At 39.2% G+C, this 15,674-nt stretch overlaps 1 pseudogene; it reads right to left on the reverse strand.

The window, feature by feature from the left end:
- Positions 1-1,040: 1,040 nt before the first annotated feature.
- On the reverse strand, positions 1,041-1,373 carry LOC123786249 (cytochrome c oxidase subunit 8A, mitochondrial pseudogene; annotated as a pseudogene).
- Positions 1,374-15,674: the final 14,301 nt, after the last annotated feature.

Consider the following 15,674-nt stretch of genomic DNA (forward strand, 5'->3'; position numbering starts at 1 on the left):
CTCTTCCTCTATTACTAAACTTTCCAAGATTGTGGTTTTCTGCTCTTATTGGTTGTTTCTTATGGAAGCAGAAACCCTCTGAGAGGATCCATCCCTTCATACATTCTGATGCCTTTCCATCAGACTACATCTTCCCTTAGCTTGGAAAGGGTAGAATTAGGTCCCCTGAAATTGTCGCTATTGCTCAGTACTTTAGGGAACACCCCACTTGTGGTTGCTTTTTAGGTCTTCTTTTCTCTTTTCCAAATTATTCATTTATTTCTAAAGCCAAAGGTATGACCTTACTTCTGAGATTTCATTTGAGTTCATCTCTTCTTTTCCTCAAGACGATCCCAAGGGACTCCTTTCCAAAACTGGTAAACAACTCAGCATCATGGGCTAGTGGTTCTGAAGTCATCTTTTCCCCATTCCCCCAAACCCCTGTTGCATTGTCTTGCTTCTGTTTCTTAGCTGTTTTTCCCCTGCCTACCACTCCTCCCAGTTTAAATTCTCTGGGATATGCAAGGCAGAATATTGCTATCATTCTTTAGCCTGGTAACAGCTAAGTTTCTGTAAATGTGTGTATATGTGTGCATTTATGAAGGGTAGTATTTGGCTCTTAAATTTTGATATTTTCCCAAATAAGTGGATGGAAAAAGAGGAGCCATTAAATGGCAATTGTATCTTGTTTTTCCATAAAATACATTATAGCTTTACCACTATCTTAGTAAGGCTGTCAGTTTGACTGAAATGCTATTTTTATGGAAAAGTAATTTTCATTACTGGTAAGAAATAACAAGGGAAAGATGTTGAATAAGGTCCATTTGTTTATTTTTTCCCAAGGTTTAATAGACTTTATTGTTACAAGGAGGACCTTACCAGGAGGGCCTTATAAACTGATATATGTAGTCCCAGGATGTCACCATGGAGAAATCAAGAGGTCATGATTGCAGAAGAGGTCACTGTAATTGAAGGACATGATCCAGAGAGGACTGGTCAAGAATGCAGCAGACATGATCAGGACAGGCCAGGGGTGGTCAGGTCGCAGGGTGGGGGACAGGACAGCTCCCTTCACTCCCACTTCTTGTAGCTCTCCAGATGTGACAGGACCCAGCCCAATGGCAGGAGGAAACACAGGAAGCAGGAAGTGAGCCCAATGGCAACATCCATGGTCTTGAGCACCTCCCGTGGTGGCTTGGAATGGATCTAGGCACACAGTACCAGGAGCCTCTAGGCTGGCCTATCAGGCCCCTCAGCAGCAGCGGTGTCAATACAGAAAAGACCACGCAGAATGACTGCAGACAGTGGCCACAGGAGCCCAAGATTGGGAACCATTTCTTCACTAAAGAGTTCCTGCTTTGTGCCAGCCACCGGGACTGGAGCCAAGGATACATTCAAATATGAATAAACCATGGCTCCTGCTTTCAAAGATACAGCACTGTAAGCATCCTAGAAATAATGCTATTTAAAAATTTTTAAAGATTTATTTATTTATTTGAGAGGGGACAGAGGCAGAGGGAGAGAGAGAATCCTGAAGCAGACTCCCTGCTGAGCACAGAGCCCAAGGCAGGGCTTGATACCAGGACCCTGAGATCATGACCTGAACCGAAATCAAGAGTTGGCTGCTCAAGTGACTGAGCCACCCAGGTGCCCCAACTAGGAATAATTTTTAAAATGCTAGAAGAGTCAAGAGAAGGAAACAATTACTCATGATGTGATCATCAGAGAATGCTCAAGGAGAAGTAAGACTTGAATTGGACTTTATATTGAAATGAGCACATTTCATGTAAAAGCATAGAACTAGGAAAATGCAAGGTTTGGCTGAAGTAGAAAGCACATATATGTGAAAAGTCGGTGATAAGTGAAAAAGACAGAAAGAGCATAAGCTGGAAACTCAGAGCCCCAAGGCCTGTCTTATTCATGGTTTTGGTCCTTGATTGGACAGGCTCTAAAGCTCCTAGGGTCATTACCATAAAACTTTGTCCAGCTCAGATAGGTGACAAAAAACTGTGGTCTTTGGCACGAGCTGAGTAAGTGGAATATATAAGAGTAAGCAGAGAGTAAGGAAGAAGAGTATTTGCATAGAAGACGGCATCTGATCTGGGGCTAGTTAATAAATGCATTGGAGCCTAGGGTCTTGAAAACTAGAATGAAGGCAGGGGGTTAGAGACAAAAGAAACATGAACTTTCTCAGTACCACACAGAAATGCAAGCAGCAAAGAAGATAGTATAAGGGGAAATAGGAAAACCACTGTTCCAGCTTTGATAGAATTTGCTGCATGACCCTGGGAAGGCCATTGCTCTTGTCTTGGCTTCAGTTTCCCCGTCTGTGAAAGGAAAAAGTGTATTCAGTAACCATTAAAATACTTTCCAGTTTTGACATTGTATGTTGGGTAGTTGGCTACCAGAGTTGTGATGGAGGCTGAGCCTGTCTGTGATGGGAGTATAGGAGTGACACAGAGCAGCCCAGAAAGCCCTGGTGCCTACCTGAAATCCATTTTGTAGAAGACAAAGCCTTCCATTCCATTATCGTATAAAGATAATGTCAGAAAAATCTTTCCTGAAACTCTGCAGACAGGGATAAGTCCAGAACATTGCTGCCTGTGTGGCTCAATGGGCAGGGAGCACCACAGAGAAGCCCAGAAATGAAAGTGTCTGTGCACTTAAGTCAAACATCAAGTTAACAGTCTAGCTTTGGTCCTTTCTGTGATCCAATCAATCCCTCTACTGGTTATAGCAAGCTGATGGAGAGTTACCTGACTTCAACATGATTCCCAGAGCCAGGTGGTTGTGGCATACCATCCTGTATTACACGGTTAGCCCTATATATGGGAAGAATAGGCAGCCACATATACAGTGCCTATACTTGGAATTCCACCTCAATCAGGTTTTGCCAAAATGCAAATATTTTGGGGGCACCTGCCTGGCTCAGTCAGTAGAGTATGCGACTCTTGATCTCGGGGTCATGAGTTCAAGCCCCACATTAGGTGTAGAGCTTAATTTTAAAAAAGTTACAAAATGCAAATATTTTATCTGAGAGTGGTAGACAAACTTATTAACTCATGATTAGTCATCAAAATCTTAGCTCTATTCAAATTCTCTGATTTGGCTGGAGGAAATCGTGGAGAAAGGGTGGATACAATTTAATAGAGGAGTTGGGGCTGAAGAAATGTCTGAAAGGTTCTGGAACATGAGACATTGGCTGGGTTGGATAGTGTGCCAGAGCGCAAAATGGCATGAGGGAAGGGAGGGTTTCCCCCCTAAAAAAAGGGAAGCATTTATTTCTTTTTTGCATAATATTATAGTTAATTTTGTAGACTGTCTTACCAGCTGAGCTGTGAGTAACTTGAGGTTCTAGTATTCTCATGGCTATTTCCACCAAGTGTCTAATCTGTTATCTCAATTTGCTGCTACTGAAATAGGAGATGAGCTTCTAAGATCCAGTCATGAATGCCTTTCATGGGCAAAGAAGCTTGTACTTTACCTTGTAGGCGGCTTAAAAATGGCTACTTCCCTTTCTAAGGGTGCTTATTACCTTCTCCTCTCTGTCAGATTTTAACTTCCTGAGCCCTCCTCATTAATCTATGGTCTTAATAAAGACATTAAGAGTAGTACTAGAAAGGAGAGGATGACCACAAGAAAAGTTAGCAGCTTCCTACCTTGTTTACTTCCAATCAGTCCATATTTTAAAAATATATACATATATATTTACTTATTTTTAAAATTCCAGTATAGGGTGTTACATGCAACTATCGAATTATTGAACACTACATCTGAAACTAACGGTGTACTATATGTTAGCTAATTGAATTTAAATAAAAAATTCTGGATAATTAATAGTGTTATATTCAAGTGTACAATATAATGATTTAAAAATTCCATACATTATTCAGTGCTCATCATGATAGTACTGTTAATCCCTTTCACCTATTTCACTCACTGTCCCCCACCCACTTTTCCTCTGGCAACCACTAGTTTGTTCTCTATATTTAAGTCTGTTTTTATGTTTTTATGTTTGTCTCTTTTTTCTTTGTCCATTTGTTTTGTTTCTTAAATTCCACATATGGGTGAAATCCTGTGGCATTTGTCTTTCTCCGACTGACTTATTTCACTTAGCATTATACCCTCTAGGTACAACCATGTTTCTGTAAATTCATTTATTTTTCATGGCTAAGTAATAATCCTCTGTGTGTGTGCACGTGCGTGTGTGCATGCGTGTGTGCTTACCACATCTTCTTTTCCCATTCGTTTATCAATAGACACTTGAGTTGCTTCCATAAATTGACTATTGTAAATAATTCTGCAATAAACATAGGGGTGCATATATCTTTTCAAATTAGTGTTTTTGTTTTCTTTGGGTAAATACACAGTAGTGGAATTGCTGGATCATATGATAATTCTATTTTTAATTTTTTTGAGAAACCTCCACACTGTTTTTCACAGTGGCTGCACCAGTTTGCATTCCCACCAACAGTGTGTGAGGGTTCCTTTTTCTCCACATCCTTCCAACAGTTGTTGTTTCTTGTATTTTTGATTTTAGCTGTTCTGACAGGTGTGAGGTCATATTGCATTGTGGTTTTGATTTGCATGTCCCTGATGGTGAGTGATGTGAGCATCCTTTCGTGTCTGTTGGTCATCTGTATGTCTTCTTTGCAGGAATGTCTATTCATGTGTTCTTCCCATTCTTAATTGGATTATTTGGGTTTTTTTGGTTTTGAGTTGTATAAGTTCTTTACATATTTTGGATATTGACCCATTATTGGATATAATCAGTCCATCTTGGCAGAAATGCCAGATTATTCACCCCAAGCACTGAAATCTGTTGATAAAAAAAAACCTCTTGGGGCGCCTGGGTGGCACAGCGGTTAAGCGTCTGCCTTTGGCTCAGGGCGTGATCCCGGCGTTCTGGGATCGAGCCCCACATCAGGCTCCTCTGCTATGAGCCTGCTTCTTCCTCTCCCACTCCCCCTGCTTGTGTTCCCTCTCTCGCTGGCTGTCTCTATCTCAGTCAAATAAATAAATAAATAAAATCTTTAAAAAAAAAAACCTGTTCTATACTTTTCTGACGCCTTCAGAATAAAGTCCATCACCAAGTTCCAATAAAAGTTTTCAGAAAATGAAGAATAGAGGGGAACTTTCTCAATGTGATAAAAAAAAAAAAGCATCTACAAAAGCACCTATAGATGACATACTTAATAGTGAAAGATTTTCCCCTAAGAATGGGAGAAAGGAAATGTTGTTTGCTCTTATCACTCCTATTTTATATATTACTGGAAGTTCAAGCCATTGCAGTAGGGCCAGAAAAAGAAATAAAAGGCTTTCTAATTGGAAAGAAAGAAGTAAAAGTGTCTCTTTTTCCAGAGGACATGATCGTCTATGTGAAAATCCCGAGGAATCTACAAAAAAAACTCATAGAATTAATGAGTTCAACAATGCATCAGACCACAGAGTCAACATACAAGTATCAACTGAATTTCTATATACTGACAATAAATATGTAGAAACTAAATTTAAAACACTCTAGCATTTATAAGCACCCCAAAGAAAATAAATAATATTTAGGTATAAACTTAATTAAACACGTACTGAATCTGTATGCTGAATATTACAAAGTATTGATGAAAAAAAGCAGAGAAGACCTAAATAATTGGAAAGACTTACCATGCCCATGAACTAGAAAATTCAACATAGTAAATATGTCAAGTTTCTCTAACTGATCTATGGGTTTAATAACATTCCTATTAACATCACAGCACATTTTGTAGACATAGAAAGATGATTCTAAAATTCATATGGAAGGACAGAAGCAAACCACATGTTTCACAGAAGACTAGAATATCTAAAATAGACTACGAGTAATTTTTCTACCTGATACATGCCTACTATCTATCTAGAGTAATCAGAACAACATGGTATGGGCAGAGAGATAGCCAGTGGAAGAGAATAGAGAACTCAGAAATAGACACCCACAAATATGTACAATTGGTTTTTGTTGAAGTTGCAAAAGCAATTCAATGGAGTGAGGATAAACTTTATAAAAAAAATTTTTTTAAAGATTTCTTTATTTATTTGAGAGAGAGAGAGAGAGAGCACAAGTGGGAGGGCAGAGGGAGAGCAAGAGAGAATCTCAAGCCAACTCCACGCTGAGCGTGGTGGAGCCCGATGTGGGCCTTGATGTCAAGACCCTGAGATCATGACCTGAGCTGAAACCAAGAGTCATCCAACTGTGACACCCAGGCGCCCCAAGGTGGAACAATTGGACATAAATAAGCAAAATGAACCCTTGCCTGAGTCTCATATCTTTTATAAAACTTAACTCAAAATGGATCACAAAATTAATTGTAAAATGCAAAACTATATGACTTTTAGAAAAACATAGGGGAAAACCTTTGGACTTCTAGGATGAAGCAAAGAGTTCATGTATTTGACACCAATAGTATGAACCATAAAAGGAAATACTGATAAGTTACACAGCATCAAATTTTAAAACTTTTGCTCAGCAAAAGGCCCTATAAAGAAGATAAGCTACAGATCAGGAGAAAATATTTGCAAACTACATATCTCACAAAGAACTAGTATCTAGATGCTTGTGAAGGCTCAGGGAAATTGGATCACTTATATATTGCAGTTGGAATGTAAAATAGTAAATCTCTCTGGAAAACACTTCGGCAGCTTATAGACTAAGCATGCACTACCATATGACCTAGCAAATTAATTCTTGGTCATTTATCCCAGAGAAATGAAAACTCTGGTTACATAAAACCCTATAAATGAACGTTCATAACATCCTTATTCTTAATAGCCAAAAACTTTAAACAATTCAGGTCTATTTCCGCAGGTGAATGGCTAAACAAACTGTGACACATCCATAACATGGAATGCTATTAAGCAGTAATAAGAATGAACTATTGAGGGGCGCCTGGGTGGCACAGCGGTTAAGCGTCTGCCTTCGGCTCAGGGCGTGATCCCAGCGTTATGGGATCGAGCCCCACATCGGGCTCTTCCGCTATGAGCCTGCTTCTTCCTCTCCTACTCCCCCTGCTTGTGTTCCCTCTCTCGCTGGCTGTCTCTATCTCTGTCAAATAAATAAATAAAATCTTAAAAAGAAAAAGAATGACTTAAAACAAAAAAGAATGAACTATTAATAGATATGACAACTTAGATGACTTTCCACTGAATTATGCTGAGCAAAAGACCCAATCCCCAAAAGTTACATACTGTATGGTTCCATTTATATAACATTATTGAAATGACAAAATTATAGAAATGGAAAACAGATTAGTGGTTGCCAGAGCTCAGGATGTGTGTGGAGGGGGTAGGGCAAGAAGGTGGCTATGGATAGAAATGGACAACAGGAGCCATTCTTCAGGAGATGGAAATATTTTGTATTTTGACTATGTCAGCATCTTTTTCTGGTTGTAATATTTTACCAAGTTTTGCAAGATATTACCATTGGGTGAAACTTAGTAAATGGCACATGGTCTCTCTGTATTATGTCTCACAACCTCATGCCAATTAATCTATAATAATCTCAAAAAATTTGACATGAGAAACTCATTTAACTCTTTTTAAAAACATATTTATTTATTTGAGAGAGAGGGAGAGAGAAAACGGGAGCAGGGGGAGCGGTCAAGGAGAGGGAGAGAGAGAATCCCAAGCAGACTCCACCCTGTGCAGAGCCTGAACTGGCGCTTGACCTCATGACCCTGAGACCACAACCCTGAGATCACAACCTGAGCCAAAACTAAGAGTCGGACATTCAACTGACTGAGCCACCCAGCCACCTGAAACTCATTTAACTCTTATTTCCACTCAATTCTAAGCAGAAGGGCTACTCTTGCAACTAATGATATGTTTAATGAATGATGCTAAAGAGCATCAAAAAAGGTGGAGCAGGAAGTAAGTTGTCAAGGAAAGGTGTTTTTAAGGCTTGCAAATGGTTTTGGTTTTGCTTATTTTGAAAATGGAGGGTCGCCTGGGTGGCTCAGTTGGTTAAGCCTCCGACTCTTGCTTTCGGCTCAAGTCATGATCTCATGAGTCGTGAGATGGAGTCCCGCATCAGGCTCTGTGTTCAGCTGGGAGTCTGCTTGAAGATTCTCTCCCTTTGCCCCTCACCTCCTCTCTCAAATAAATAAATAAATAAATAAATAAATAAATAAATAAATAAATAAATCTTTAAAAAAAGAAAATGGAAAAGGATTTCTGCGTGTGAGAGCATAAGTTTATCACGTTTCCAGGGAATTTATGCTTAAAGCCACTTGACTAATTAGAAAAAACCCTTTTGCAGTACAAGAAGACTTAAGTGAAACTTCATTAAAGTGTTCTTTGGGTTTGCCTACTAGGTCTAGACCTGAGCTAGCGTTCAGGGACTTGGAGTATACTGTGACTAGGAGGCCAATGCTAGAAATATGTTTGTCTAAAGACAGAATTTGAAATGGATAGGAAACTCCAAAATCTGGAGTCCTAGGAGGCAGGAGAGAGGAGCTCCAGTCCACTATAGTGACATAATCACCATGCTGTACATTAGATCCTTGGAACATACCCATCTTATAACTGAAAGTTTGTATCCTTAGACCAGCATCTCCCCATTTCTCCTACCCCAGCCCCTGGCAACTGCCATTCTACTCTCCATTTCAAAGAATCTGACTTTTTTTGGATTCTACGTGTAAGTGATACCATACAGTATTAGTCTTTCTCTGTCTGACTTATTCCAAATAGTGTAATGCTCTATAGGTTCATCCATGTTGTTGCATATGGTAGGATTTCCTTCTTTTTTATGGCTGAATAATGTATGTGTTGTGTGTGTTCACAGATATATACAATCACATTTTCTTTATCTATTGTGTAATAATGCTACAGTGAACATGGGAGTGCAGATATCTCTTTAAGAAGCATATTTTATTTCCTTTGTATATATATATCCAGAAGTGTGATTGCAGGATTGTATAGTAATTCTATTTTTAATTTTAAAAAATATTTTATTTCTTTATTTGAGAGAGAGAGAGAGAGGGAGAGCATGAGCAGGGGGGAGTGGTGGAGGGAGAGGGAGAAGCAGACTCTCCACTGAGCAGGGAGCCTGGCTCAGGGTTTGATCCCAGGACCCCGGGATCATAACCCGAGTTGAAGGAAGATGCTTAACTGAATGCGCCATCCAGGCGCCCCTCTATTTTTAATCTTTATTTTTTTTTATTTTATTTTTATTTTTTAAAGATTTTATTTATTTATTTGACAGAGAGACAGCCAGCGAGAGAGGGAACACAAGCAGGGGGAGCGGGAGAGGAAGAAGCAGGCTCACAGCAAAAGAGCCTGATGTGGGGCTCGATCCCACCACGCCAGGATCACACCCTGAGCCGAAGGCAGACGCCCAACCGCTGTGCCACCCAGGCGCCCCTCTATTTTTAATCTTTAAAGGACTGTCCATACTGTTTTTCATATGGCTGTACCAATTTACGTTACCACCAACAGTGTGCAAGAGTTCCATTTTTTAGGGAGGTGTTGAGTTTTATCAGTTTTTGACATATTTTGGATACTAACCCCTTATCAGATATGTTATTTGCAAATATTTTCTCCCACTCAATAGGCTTCCCTTCAGTTTTGTTGATTGATTCCTTCACTGTGCAGAAACTTTTTATTTTGATGTAGTCCCAAAAGTTTATTTTTGCTTTTATTTCCCTTGCCCCAGGAGACATATATAGAAAAATGTTGCTATGGCCAATGTCAAAGAGGTGCTGTCCTCTAGGATTTTTAAAAAAATTGTTTATTTTATTTTTTAAATTAAAAAATATTTTTATTTTTTTAAAAGATTTTATTTATTTATTTGACAGAGATAGAGACAGCCAGCGAGAGAGGGAACACAAGCAGGGGGAGTGGGAGAGGAAGAAGCAGGCTCATAGCGGAGGAGCCCAATGTGGGGCTCGATCCCAGAACGCCGGGATCACGCCCTGAGCCGAAGGCAGACGCCCAACTGCTGTGCCACCCAGGCGCCCCAAAAATATTTTTATTTTTTAAATTAAAAAATATTTTTATTTTTTATTTTATTTTTTTAGAGAAAGAGCATGAGCACGTGCATGAGTGGGGGGTGGGGAGGGGCAGAGGGAGAGAGAGAGAGAATCTTAAGCAGGCTCCACGTCCAACACAGAGCCTGATGCAGGGCTCAATCTCACTACCCAGAGATCATGACCTGAGCCAAACGCTTAACTGACTGAGCCACCCAGGCACCCTTGGTCCAGGATTTTTATGCTTTCAGGTCTCACATTTAGGTCTTAATCCTTCATGAGTTTATTTTTGTGTATGGTGTAAGAAAGTGGTCCAGTTTTATTCCTTTGCATGCAATTGTCCAGTTTTCCCAATACCATTTGTTGAAGATGAAAGTCATTTTTTAAAGATTTATTTATTTATTTATTTATTTATTTATTTATTGGGGGGGGAAACGAGCTGGGGGAGGGGCAGAAGGAGAGGGAGAGAGAATCCTCAAGCGGACTCCCCACTGAACCTGGAGCTTGACACCGGGCTCAATTCCAGGACCCTGAGATCATGACCTGAGCTGAAATCAAATCAGCCTATCAACCAACTGAGCCTCCCAGGCACTCCAGTGAAAGCCATTTTTGAAAAAACTTTATGTAACACTTGTTTTCTGTTACACCGAGCTGGCATACAGAGCATACAGCATTAAATCGCAAAAGGCTAGGGGGTTAAGCTAGGATGATTGTGTCACATGTTACAAACTTTGTAAAAGTATGGGAAAATCAAAAATTAATTTTGGTTTGGATCTCCAAGGAAGCATTCTTAGACAAGGCAAGATAGAATTATGTTTTAAAAAGATGGAGTTGGGAGCTCTGATTTTAAGATCTTACTTTGTCTTTTTTTTACTTCCTGACTTTAAGAATCCACAGTAGGGCCTTATGTGGCAGTTTGGTGTGGTTGGCACCCATGGGATAGGATAAGTCTTTAGAGACGATAAGAAGTAGTGCTTATATCATGGACTCTGACATTAAGACAGATCAGGCTCAAATGTCAGTACTTTCCGTTTCCAGTTTGTGTGGTCCTGGGCAGATCACTTCACATCTCTGAGATTGATTTCTGCATCTGTATGATGAAGACTACTTGTAATGCCTTTTGTAAGCATCAAGTGGAATAATATATTTAAAGCTTTTGCATGGGATATGTGTTCAACATATGATGGCAGTTATTATCATTGCAGAGAAAGTAACCCAATGCAAACAACTTGAAATAATTCTGATGCTGCTGGTTTGCTGGACCTACCCACTCTTTGAGAACCACTGACCTAGTCTATTAGCATACTAGATTGGTAGGTATCAACAACAACAACAAAACAATGTGAAACAGTCAAATATCCCAATTTGAATAGAATTAATCTGAGAGGTGATAAGAAAATGTATATGGCTCTGAGTGGCAAGTATGACCATTCTTCTTTCACTACTGATTGCCTATGCTACTCAGAATTGGGACCAGGTCAACTTCTGGTGGATTATTTTATTCAAGTTTATGCTTATTTGTTGAGTTCCTTTTTAAGAGGTGAGCTACAGTCTCTTCCTATCTCGTCCTTTCTGGAGGAGTAAACTTTGATGTGCTGTCAAATCACTTGGGACTACATTATGTTTCTTTTTTTTTTTTGGCTTAAATATCTACAATTCATTATTTCTCATGATTCTGTGGATTGGCTAGGCTCAACTGGACAGTTCTGATTAATGTGGCATTGTCTGGAGTCACTTATGCAGCTTCTTTCAACCAGGAGCTTGACTAGGGCTGGAAAGTCCAAGATAGTTTTGGTCACTAGTTTGTTGCCTTAGCTGGGGTAGCTGGAATGGCTGGAAGCTGCTGGACTTCTCTCTATCAGGGTAATCAAAATATTCAAATGTTAGGTCAGGGCCCCAATATGTCTATGACCTCCCCCATTTTTGTCAACATTTTATTTTTTAAATTGTTATAAAATACATAAACCATAAAATTTACCATTTGAACCATTTTAAAGTGTACAATTCAGTGACATTTAGTACATTTGAATGTTGTGCAATCATGTCCAATATCTAGTTCCAGAACGTTTTCATGACTTTAAAAGGAAACCTCTTCCATTAAGCGGCTCCCCATTCCTCTCACTCCCTTCAGCCCCTGGAAACCATGAATCTCCTTTCGGACTCCATGGACTTGCATTGTCTGGATATTTCATAGAAATAGAATCTTGCAATATGTGGCCTTTTTGTGTGTGGCTTCTTTGAATTAGCATGTTTTTGAGGTTCATCTACCTTGTAGCATATCTCAGTACTTTGTTCTTTTTATTGTTCAATAATATTCCATTTAATGGCTATACCACATTTTGTTTACCCATTCATCGGTTGGTGGACATTTACATTTAGGTTGTTTCCATCTTTTGACTACCATGCATAATATTCTTAATTTCCTTTTCAAATTGCTCATTGCTAATATATAGAAATACAACTGATTTGGTATCCTGTACCATTGCTGAATTCATTTATTAACACTAATAGTATTTTTTATTGCTTTAAGATTATACATATGTATACCATCATGTCATCTAGGAATAGAAATAGATTTACTTCTTTCCCAATTTGGATGTCTTTTATATCTTTTTCTTGGCTAATTGCTTGGGTTAGATCTTCTAGGACAATGTTGAAAGCAGTGGTCAAAGTGGGCATTCTTGCTTGTTCTTGGTTTTAGGAGGAAAACTTTCAGAATTTTACCACCGAGTGTGATATTAGCTGTGTTTTTTTTTAATTAAAAAAAAAAGCCCTATACCATGTTTAGGAAGTTTCCTTCTATTTATAGCTTGTGACTGTTTTTATGATACAAAATGTTGGATTTTATCAAATGCTTTTTCTATATCAATTAAAATGATCATGCTATTCAGGGGCACCTGGGTGGCTCAGTTGGTTAAGCATCTGCCTTTGGCTCAGGTCATGATCCCAGGGTCCTGGGATCGAGTCCTGCATCCAAGGAGCCTGCTTCTCGAACCTCTGCCTGCCACTCCCCTGCTTGTGCAGGCTCTCTCTGACAAATAAATAAATAAAATCTAAAAATATAATTTAAAAAAGATGACCATGATATTCAGATGTTGAAATACTCTTGCATTCCTGAGATAAATTTCAGTTGGTTATGGTGTATAAACATTTTATGGTGCTGCATTTGATTTGCCAATATTTTGCTGAGAATTTCTACATCTGTGTACATAAAGAATATTGGTCTGTAGCTTTCCTTTTTTGTGGTATCTTCATCTGGCTCTGCTGTCATAGAATGTGTTGGGAGGTGTTTTCTACTCTTGTTTTTTGAAAAGTTTGAGAATGATTGGTGTTAACTTTTCCTCAAACTTTTAGTAGATTTCCCAGTGAAGCCCTCCGGTCCTGGATTTTTCTTTGTTGGGAGGTTTTTCGTTACTGATTCAACCTCCTTACTTGGTATAGGTTTGTTTAGATTTATTATTTCTTCTTGAGGCAAATTTGGTAATTTGTGTGCTTCTTGGAATTTGCCCATTTCATCTGGGTTATCTAAATTTTTGGCCTTCGATTGATCATAAGAATCGCTTACTACTATGTAATCATAGTGATCACTTATTATGTGATAATAGCAATCACTTATTACAACCTTACAAAAATAAAAAAGGTAAGATCCCATATATAGGATCTTGAGCTAGTTAGAAGATCCTTACAGGGCACGGGGCCCAACTTTTCTACCTGATGATTCTCCTCGCATACCCACAAAATCCATCATTGGCTTTCCTACCTTCAGAGATTGGCATCTCACCAGTTTTGGAGGTAGTTTGTTCCATCTTTGGACAGCTCAGAGTATTCAGACATCCTTATTTATATAAAGCTACACACAACAAAACTCATCATTTTTCTCCCACTGTAGACGGTCCTTATGAATTGTAAAGAGCCCTTCCCCAAGTATTCCCTTGTCTTAGTTTCTTTAACTGTTTTTCACTAATTATGGCTTTCAGGGCCCCCACCAGTCTGCTAATTTGACTCTGAATGTTTTATGAAAGTCCTCTTTAAGTGGCACTGCATTGAGGCCAAGGACAAACTCCCACTCAGGAGGACTGTTCGAATTAGAGGGATGTGAGTATTTTTCTTTCACTCTTTCTTCTGCTACTGAACTTGTATGAATAAGAAGTTTCCCCCTTCAACTCAGACTCAGTTGGGGTTTGTGTAAGATCTTGGCTCCTTTTCTGCAGGCTGGCTCAGTGTTTCTTTGATAATTTCATGCTGCCATCTGCTGGCTAAATCAGGTAGTTTTTGCCTTTTTTTGAACTAGTTGAGCAGGGGAGAGAAAGCACAGGTTAACAAAATGACAAGCCTGGTAGTAGAATAATTGGAGTCTTTTAGAAAGCGGTCTTGATTCTTCCCCCCCCCCCCATACAACTCCTGTTGTATTCCATGCATTTGGGATCCCAAAGTAGAGGATGTGGACACAGCTAGGGTATAGCCACAGAAAAAAGCCAAGTAGTAGTAAAGGCAAAGGGAAGAATGTGAAGTAAAGGACTGAAGTCTGAGGGTGGGGGGTGGGGGTGGGGGAATAATTAAAGCCCAAAGGTGATAAATGACAGGAGAGAGCAGGGCTTCTCCAAGGCATTCATGATCTTAGGCAAAAATTTGAGGAGACCTTTCTATGTGATTCAATTAAAATATATTATAAAATTCACGGGCCCATGTGAAGTGTAGTAATTAAGCAATGAAGATTTAGAATAATAGGTAGAAAGAGGTAGTTACAGATTTTTTTATTCATCAGTTCGTATGAAAATTCTTCATAATGGCCATGTGTCACCTCTTCCTTTTCAGGTCCAGAAACCATTTCTTCAAGTTCTTTATTGTCAAATGCACCATACCTGGCTGATTTTATACTTCCTATTATGAGAAAAGGTAGCAACACTGTTATAATTTCTAATGCAATGACTCTTTGGAACCTTTTGTATCAGAAGATTATAGATTTCTTGCCTCTGCAGTTCTTTTAGCCTGTGTTGGCTGTGGATCTTAGCAGCCTAGAGACTGAAAATGTCCCGTGTGTGATGTGAGTGAGAGTCATCCAGAATCAGCACATCGTCACCATTTTGGTGGCCTAATCTTACCCAATCCCATGAAAGAAATTACTATGAGAGCCAATAGGAGTAATCTGCTAGCTTGGCTGCTCTCCAGGAACCAGAGCCTGGCTGCAGAACTCCAGGACAACCAGTTTATAGCTTGTCTGTTACTTTTTAAGGTGTTTTTGTGAGACAAAACATTTTAATTTCAAAAAGTCAAATTTATCAATCTTTTGAAGTTGATGATCTGAGTCTTGTTTAAGAAAAATTTCTTTAACCCAAGGTCTAAGAAGTATAGAACATTACCACAATTGTAGAAATTCTATTGGACAGAGGCTTATTAGGCAGGCCTAGTTACCCTAACGATTGGTAACCTATGCTAAAGACACAATAAGCCAAAACACATTAAATTCTATGGGGGGGGGGTCAGATTCTTGGTGATACTATTAGTTCATGGCCTATAGAGAAGTAAGATTGGTCAGGTGACCTGATAGTGTTGCTGCTGATGGTAGTTGGCTTGCTTTTTAAGTCCTACTGGTGAGTCCAGGCTGAAAGCCCAGGTGTTAAGGGAATAGTACTCAAATAATCGTTGTTTTTCAATGATAACTGAGTGATATCAAAGTAGTTGTAGAGACTGACTTTTACA

This window comes from Ursus americanus, chromosome X (genome assembly GCF_024610735.1).
Source record: "Ursus americanus isolate L20-20 chromosome X, mUrsAme1.1.p, whole genome shotgun sequence".
NCBI classification, from domain to species: Eukaryota; Metazoa; Chordata; class Mammalia; order Carnivora; family Ursidae; genus Ursus; species Ursus americanus.